The sequence below is a fragment of the Lutra lutra genome, chromosome 2, assembly GCF_902655055.1.
Source record: "Lutra lutra chromosome 2, mLutLut1.2, whole genome shotgun sequence".
In the NCBI taxonomy this organism is placed as follows: domain Eukaryota; kingdom Metazoa; phylum Chordata; class Mammalia; order Carnivora; family Mustelidae; genus Lutra; species Lutra lutra.
Genome location: NC_062279.1, coordinates 8,020,868 through 8,028,816, shown reverse-complemented (window position 1 = coordinate 8,028,816; position 7,949 = coordinate 8,020,868). Strand labels below are relative to the sequence as shown.

Sequence of the window (7,949 nt, the reverse complement as noted above, 5' to 3'; positions counted from 1 at the left end):
CAAATGGCTATCAGACACATGAAAAAATATTCATCATTACTAGCCATCAGGGAGATTCAAATTAAAACCACATTGACATACCACCTTACACCAGTTAGAATGGCCAAAATTAGCAAGACAGGAAACAACATGTGTTGGAGGGGATTTGGAGAAAGGGGAACCCTCTTACACTGTTGATGGGAATGCAAGTTGGTGCAGCCACTTTGGAGAACAGTGTGGAGATTCCTCAAGAAATTAAAAATAGAGCTTCCCTATGACCCTGCAATTGCACTACTGGGTATTTACCCCAAAGATACAGATGGAGTGAAAAGAAGGGCCATCTGTACCCCAATGTTTATAGCAGCAATGGCCACGGTCGCCAAACCGTGGAAAGAACCAAGATGCCCTTCAACAGACGAATGGATAAGGAAGATGTGGTCCATATACACTATAGAGTGTTATGCCTCCATCAGAAAGGATGAATACCCAACTTTTGTAGCAACATGGACGGGACTAGAAGAGATTATGCTGAGTGAAGTAAGTCAAGCAGAGAGAGTCAATTATCATATGGTTTCACTTATTTGTGGAGCATAACAAATAGCATGGAGGACAAGGGGAGATGGAGAGGACAAGGGAGTTGGGGGAAATTGGAAGGGGAGGTGAACCATGAGAGACTATGGACTCTGAAAAACAATCTGAGGGTTTTGAAGGGGCAGGGGGTGGGAGGTTGGGGCAACCAGGTAGTGGGTATTGGAGAGGGCACGGATTGCATGGAGCACAGGGTGTGGTGCAAAAACAATGAATACTGTTACGCTGAAAATAAATTTAAAAAATTTTAAAAATAAAAAAATACAAAAAGAAGAAGCATGCTCATTGGAACTAAAATAAAGGAACAGCCAACATTTTTAGTAAAATTGCCTCGCAAAAAATAACCATCAAATCTTTGAGGAGGAAAAGCAAGACTATACCTCAGGTTAAACTTAAACTCTGTAAGTTTCTAGAGTCCACCTGGGAGGGGGGATGTCGTGAAGAAAGCTGGAGCCTGAATGCTCCTGCACTTCCTTCCCTAAGTAGCTAATATGTGTCTTCTCTATAAAGAGAATGTTTCTGTCCTATTATCTGTCAAGATTAAAAATTCAGTCTGGCATGGAAGACGCTAGGATGAAGCATAGTTATAACCGAGTAAATCCTTCCCTGGAACCGTTTCCCATTGGATGACCTTTGCAGCTTAAATACAAAAGTACTATTCATTAGACTACATTCTTTAAAATGAGTCCTGAAAATCAACTGTCAAAGCCTCCTCAAGCTCGTACCTGCAGGCATTTGGTTCCTAGAATTGAAGCGGCTACAGACTGAAGCACTAAGGTAAATAATGTAATTTTGGATGGCAGAGGTGTGTAGATTTCCCCAAACAAGATACAAATCTGATGTTATAATAACAGTGATATGGAAATACTTTTATTTAAATAATTATAAAAAAAAACAACTGTGTTCAGTGTAAGAGAAATTGCAGATTTTAACTGTACATGTAATTTCATGAAAATTTGTTGCTCCATTACCTTATCAAGTCCACTTTTTTTAACAGCAAGAAAATCATATAAACGTCTCTATAAGGTAGCCTTTTCAATTTGTTTGAATAGTATTCAAAATTCAGAATAAAGCAGGAAATACTAACGCATTTAGCATTTGGTGTCTATGAAAGCAGACACATTTGGTAATCACTCCTCTGTGCCTTAATGTTCGAGTAAGCATGAGAAGGTGCTCCTTTTTTACTGAAGTCCTTAAGAATCTATTACCCTGGGGTTTCAGAAATGGGAAATTAAGAATCCGTTTCTTTGCAAGTGGTAATAAAAGGCAAATAGTTGATTGCTGTTGATTAAAGAATCCATAATGAAAATGTTTTCCCCTTCTTTCAAAACATCATACCTATCTCAAAGAGATACTGCAGGCGACAAGAATGAAGGATGCCACCTGGTAGTTTTACTTGAGACGTGAATCCAGCATAGCCAACAGCTTTAAAAGTTACACACAACCTCCTAAAAACAATACCGATTGCCTTAACTTTGACATAATGTCAAACTTGATAAGCACAAATTTAAAAGATCTACACAAAAGCATAGAAAAGGTACATAATAATACAAAAAAAAAGTACACAAAGGATATATAGCTAAACAAAATATCAGAAAATCTCCACTTTCTGGGGGCGCCTGGGTGGCTCAGTGGGTTAAAGCCTCTGCCTTTGGCTCAGGTCATGATCCTGGGGTCCTGGTATCGAGCCCCACATCGGGCTCTCTGCTCGGTGGGGAGCCTGCTTCCTCCTCTCTCTCTGCTTGTCTCTCTGCCTACTTGTGATCTCTGTCTGGCAAATAAATAAATAAAATATTTTTTTAAAAAGGCAAATCTACATTTTCTGATATCCAATAGGCCCAAAACATTTTGATGGAGACTAAAAGTCACCATAGTTCCTGTTTTAAGATATTCTGTTCAGACGTAACTATTTATAGAAAAAATGTAAAATAAATATTGTCTCAATGATCAATTATTGCATAACAAACCACCACAAATTAAGTGGCAAGCAACAATTATTTACCCAGAATTATGTGGACCAGGAATTGGGCTTGACTCAGATGGCAAGGGGTTTTTTTCCAGTTTTATTGAAATATAATTGACATACAGCACTGAGCACGTTTAAGGTATATAGTATAATTATTTGACTAACATAAATCCTGAAATAATTACCACAAGAAAAATTATTCCTTGTAATGAGTACTCTTGGGATTTACCCTTTTAATTTTCTTATGCAACGAACAGGAGTGTTCCCCGTAACTGTCACACTGTGCATTACGTCTCTGATGCCTATTTACCTCACAGCAGCAAGTTTGTACCCTTTGACCACCTTCATCCCATTCTGCCTCCCCCAACCCACCCCGTCTAGTAACCACAAACTCACTATTTTTACATGAACTTGATTTTGTTTCTTGTGGGTTTTGTGTTTTTATTTAAAATTTCACATATAAGTGAGGTCATGAAATATTTCCACTCTCTGACTTACTTCACTTAGCATAATGCTCTAATGCTCATAATGCTCTCAAGGCCCATTAACGCTCTCAAGTTATCACAAAAATCAGGATTCCCTTCTTTTTTATAGTTGAATAATATTCCATTGTGTTTCTACACCACGTTTTCTTCATCCACTCATCCACCAGTGGACACTTCGGTTCTATGCCTTGGCTGCTGTAAATAATGCTGCAGTGAACATGGGGCCAGATATCCCTTTGACGCAGAGCCTTCCCTCGTGTCAGATGTATTTCCAGAATATATCTGATTGTATTCTGATACATGTATGATAGTTCTAGTTTAAATTTTCTGAGGAGCCTCCATACTATTTTCCACAGTGGCCAAGACAATTTCCTTTCCCACCAGCAGTGCACAAGGGCTCCCTTTTCTCCATATCCCCACCAATGTTTGTCTCCTTTTGTCTTTTTGGCATCCTCACAGGTGTGAGTTGATATCACATTATGGTTTTGATTTGCATTTCTTTGGTCATTGGTGATGTCAAGCATCTTTTCATGCCTGTTGACCACTCGGATGACTTCTTTCAGCGGCTGGTATCAACAAGGGAGCTGCTGTCACCTGGCTGCTCACCTGGATCTACAATGGCCTACTTCCATATCTGGTAGTTGATGATGTCTGTGAGCTAGACCTATCACTCCACATGGCGTCTCCTCCTCAAGAAAACTATTCTAGGCTTCTTCATATGCTTTTTCTTCTCAGGATTCTAAGAAGTCAAAAGCAGAAGTTAAGAGTTCTCCTGTAGCCGAAGTTTGAAAGTGACACATCCCTTCTGCCTTATTCTTCTGATCAGGGAAAGACCCAAGGTCAGCAGAGATGCAAAGGGCAGCGAAAACAGACTTCACTTCTTGATGGAAGCAAGGACAGCACCATATTGCAAAGGGGCGTGCATCCACAAATGAGAGGAATGATCACATTCATCTTTGCAAGCATCTACCAGTTACATATTCAAGCTCGCAAATGCGCCGTAAGTGTGATACTGGTTCTGGCCATGAAGGTGGCAAAAAGAACTCACTGAAACAGCCCAAGGAGTAGGCCAAAGAGAAGAATGACGAAGACAAGGCAATCAAGCAGAAACAGAAAGAGGAACAAGAAACTAGAGGAACTAAAAGCAAAGGCTCGGGGGAAGGGCCCCCAGGCCACTGGTGGAATTAAGAAATCTGGGGAAAACTTACGATGTTCTTTGTGCCTGGGGCAGTAGTGAGCCGTAATTCAATTCCTGTTTAACCTTCTGGAGTCCTGCCATCACACCTGTTGCCATCTATAGCTAGAACGAAGAGCTGTTTCTTGGATCCTATTGCACATTTATAAGAATAAACTTTTGTAAAAGATAATTAAATTTTTAGAGGCATTGGGTGGCTCAGTTAAGCGTCTGCCTTCAGCTCAGGTCATGATCTCAGGGTCCTGGGATGGAGCACTGGGCTCCCCTTCTCCCTCTCCCTCTGCCCCTGCTGTCTCTCTCTCTAACTCTCCCTCTCAAATAAATAAATACAATCTTAAAAAAAAAAAAAGATAAATATATTTAAGAAGGTAAGGAAAAAAAGCATAATATTGTGATTTATAATAAAATTTACATGTTTTTTCTCACTGACACAGAACTCCGGAAACCCTTTTAAATTCTGATGCTAAGAGTGATAAAGGTGTCCTTTTTTGTGTTAATGAGACCATTGGGAGGGAGTGCTTCAGAATGGGGACTGCTCGTCAGGGGAACTAACCTGGTGATCAGAGGCTGAAACTTTTAGCCCCACCCGGACCACCTCTAGGAAAGGGAGAGGAACTTGAGATTAGCCAGGGGTATTTATTTCATCAGTCTTGCCTAGGTAATGAAGCCTACATAAAAATCCAAAAGAGGGAGGTTCCAGTTACTGGACACATGGAGATTCAGGGAGGGTGGCCCAGTCAACCAGCATGGAAGTACCTCACCCTCCCCACATACCCTGCCCTGTACATCTCTTCTGATCGTTCCAGAGTTACACCTTTTATAGTAAGTAAACCAGTGATTGAGTAGTAAAATGTTTCTCTGAGTTCTGTGAGCCACTCTAACAAGTTAATCGAACCAAAGGAGCAAGTCATGGGAACCTCGTATCCATAGCCAGGTGGTCAGAAGTACAGGTAACAGGGGCTCCTGGGTGGCTCAGTGGGTTAAAACCTCTGCCTTCAGCTCAGGTCAGGATCTCAGGGTGCTAGGATCGAGCCCCACGTGGGGCTCTCTGCTCAGCGGGGAGCCTGCTTCCCTTCTCTCTCTGCCTACCTCTCTGCCTACTTGTGATCTCTGTCTGTCAAAGAAATAAATAAAATCTTAAAAAAAAAAAAAAAAGAAGAAGAAGAAGAAGAAGAAGTACAGGTAACAACCTGGACTTGTGATTGGCTTCAGAAGTTAGGGCAGGAGGCAGGCTGACTTGAGAGGGCTGAGCCCCGCACCTATGGAATCTGACATTACCTCTAGGTAGACAGTGTGAGAATTGAGTTAAATGATAGGACACCCAGCTGGTATTGTGGAGAATTCCCTGGTAGTGTGGGAAAACCCTCCCCCCTACACACACACACACACACACACACACACACACACACACCCATGACCCATGTTGAAATTGGGACCAGAACCCTAATTTAGAAAGTAATAAAGATTCATCTGTATATGGTTTGTCTGTATGTACATATCTCTTGTAAACAATACTGTGAGGTGTAGGAATTGTATGATACAGTAGGGGTAAAAGACATATCTGATATGAAACCAAGAAAGCAATATAGGACCACATCAGATTTTTAATCCAGACCATGGTTTTTTGGTTTGTGTTAGAGAACCCAAGTGAAAGTGGAATTCTATTGTACAATCTGTTAGAGCATCAAGTATCTCATTTTAATAAAGCAATAAATATCCTGCTACAAAATTATAGTACTCTTTAGTAATATACAAACACATATTCACACTATGCACATACAGCCTTTGAAAGACTTGAAGAAGAAAGATGCTACAAGCTAACACACCTTCCCGTCATATCCCCTCTCCCTTTCCAAACTCAAAGGCAATTAGTTTTGTTTTCTCTTCTCACATACTAAAAGTAGATGTGAAGTGATGGCCATGTAAGGAGATGAACAAATCCTTTTCTTCACAAAGCAACAATAAAGCTAGGCAAAACTAACAAAATTAAACATTCACGTACTCTGGAAACCAACCAAAGGCATATAACAGTCAGGAGCATTTTTGCTTGCGAAATTCCTGACCTTGCTAAATTGGGCTGTATCAAACTCTTAAAAGACACTCAAAATAGTGTTAATACTGTCACTATTAAGACAGGCAAGCCTCGGGGTGCCTGGGTGGCTCAGTGGGTTAAGCCGCTGCCTTCGGCTCAGGTCATGATCTCAGGGTCCTGGGATCGAGTCCCGCATCGGGCTCTCTGCTCAGCGGGGAGCCTGCTTCCCTCTCTCTCTCTGCCTGCCTCTCTGTCTACTTGTGATCTCTCTCTGTAAAATAAATAAATAAAATCTTTAAAAAAAAAAAAAAGAAAGAAAAAAAAAAGGCAAGCCTCGGACTAGGAAAAAATATTTGCAAATTATATATCTGAAAAAGAACTAGTTTGTAAAATATGTAAAAATACAGCTCCATGATAAGAGAAAAAAAAACTGAAAATGGGCAAAAATTTAAATAGACATTCCACCAAATAACATATACAAGTGGCCAATAAGCACGTGGGGGAAAAAAAAAAAGCTCAGCAACATTTGTCTTTGGGGGAAATATAAAGTAAAGCTATGAGATATTGGGGCGCCTGTGTGGCTCAGATGATTAAGCATCTACCTTTGGCTCAGGTCATGATCCCAGGGTCCTGGAATCAAGCCCCGCACTGGGCTCTCTGTTCAGTGGGGAGCCTGCTTCTCCCTCTCCCTCTATCACTCTCCCCTGCTTCTAATCTCTCACAGTCTCTGTCTCTCTGTCAAATAAATAAATAAAATCTTTTTTAAAAAAGAGAGATATATCACTAGACACCCACTAGAAGGTCAAATAAGATGGATAATAACCAGCGTTGGCAAGGGATGTGATTTTGGAACCCTCAGCATTGCCGGTGGGAATGTGAAATGCAGCAGCCACTTTGAAAAGTAACTAGGCTGTTGCTAAAAACAGTAAACCCATGTCACATAACTTAGAAATTCCACTGCTATCTCAGGAAGGTGCTAACATATGTCCACATAGACTTACATGTGAATGTCAACCGGAGCATTATACATAATAGTGAAAAAACCATAAACTTCCCAAAGGCACAAGTGACTAGTGCATGGATGAACAAAGGCAGTACATCTGTACAGGAAGGGATGGAAAGAAACAGACCACCAGTGCGAGGTACAAGATGGAGGAAACTCAAAACCAGTGTACTGCGAGAAGCCAGACACAAAAGCCAACATATCCCACGATTCTATGTTTAGGAAGAGTCTAGAAAAGGCAAATGTATACAGCTAGAAAGCCAAACCAGCGCCAGCCTGGGAGGGCTGTGAGCGTGAGGATTCAGAGATGCAGACTGTAACAAGTGTGTCTCGTGGGCGCCGGGAGACACGGACGTGGTGATGAAAGCAGAACAGTACTGTGAGGGATGAACGGTCCCACGGATCGATCGGTTTACAGCACCTAGACTGCACGTCAATAAAGCTGTTTAAGAACTATTTCCAGTGGAATGTATGATATTCCACCTTCAGTTGGGTTTTGTTTTGTTTTGTTTTAAGATTTTATTTATATATTTGACAGACAAGTAGGCAGAGAGGAAGGCAGAGACAGAAAGAGGAGGAAGCAGGCTCCCCGCTGAGCAGAGAGCCCGATGTGGGGCTCGACCCCAGGACCCTGAGATCATGACCTGAGCTGAACGCAGAGGCTTAACCCACTGAGCCACCCAGACACCCCATCCTTCCCT

At 41.4% G+C, this 7,949-nt stretch overlaps 1 pseudogene; it reads left to right on the top strand.

Moving 5' to 3' along the window:
* The first annotated feature begins 4,011 nt into the window (after positions 1-4,011).
* LOC125093956 (translation machinery-associated protein 7-like) lies at positions 4,012-4,252 on the top strand (annotated as a pseudogene).
* The last annotated feature ends 3,697 nt before the right edge of the window (positions 4,253-7,949 follow it).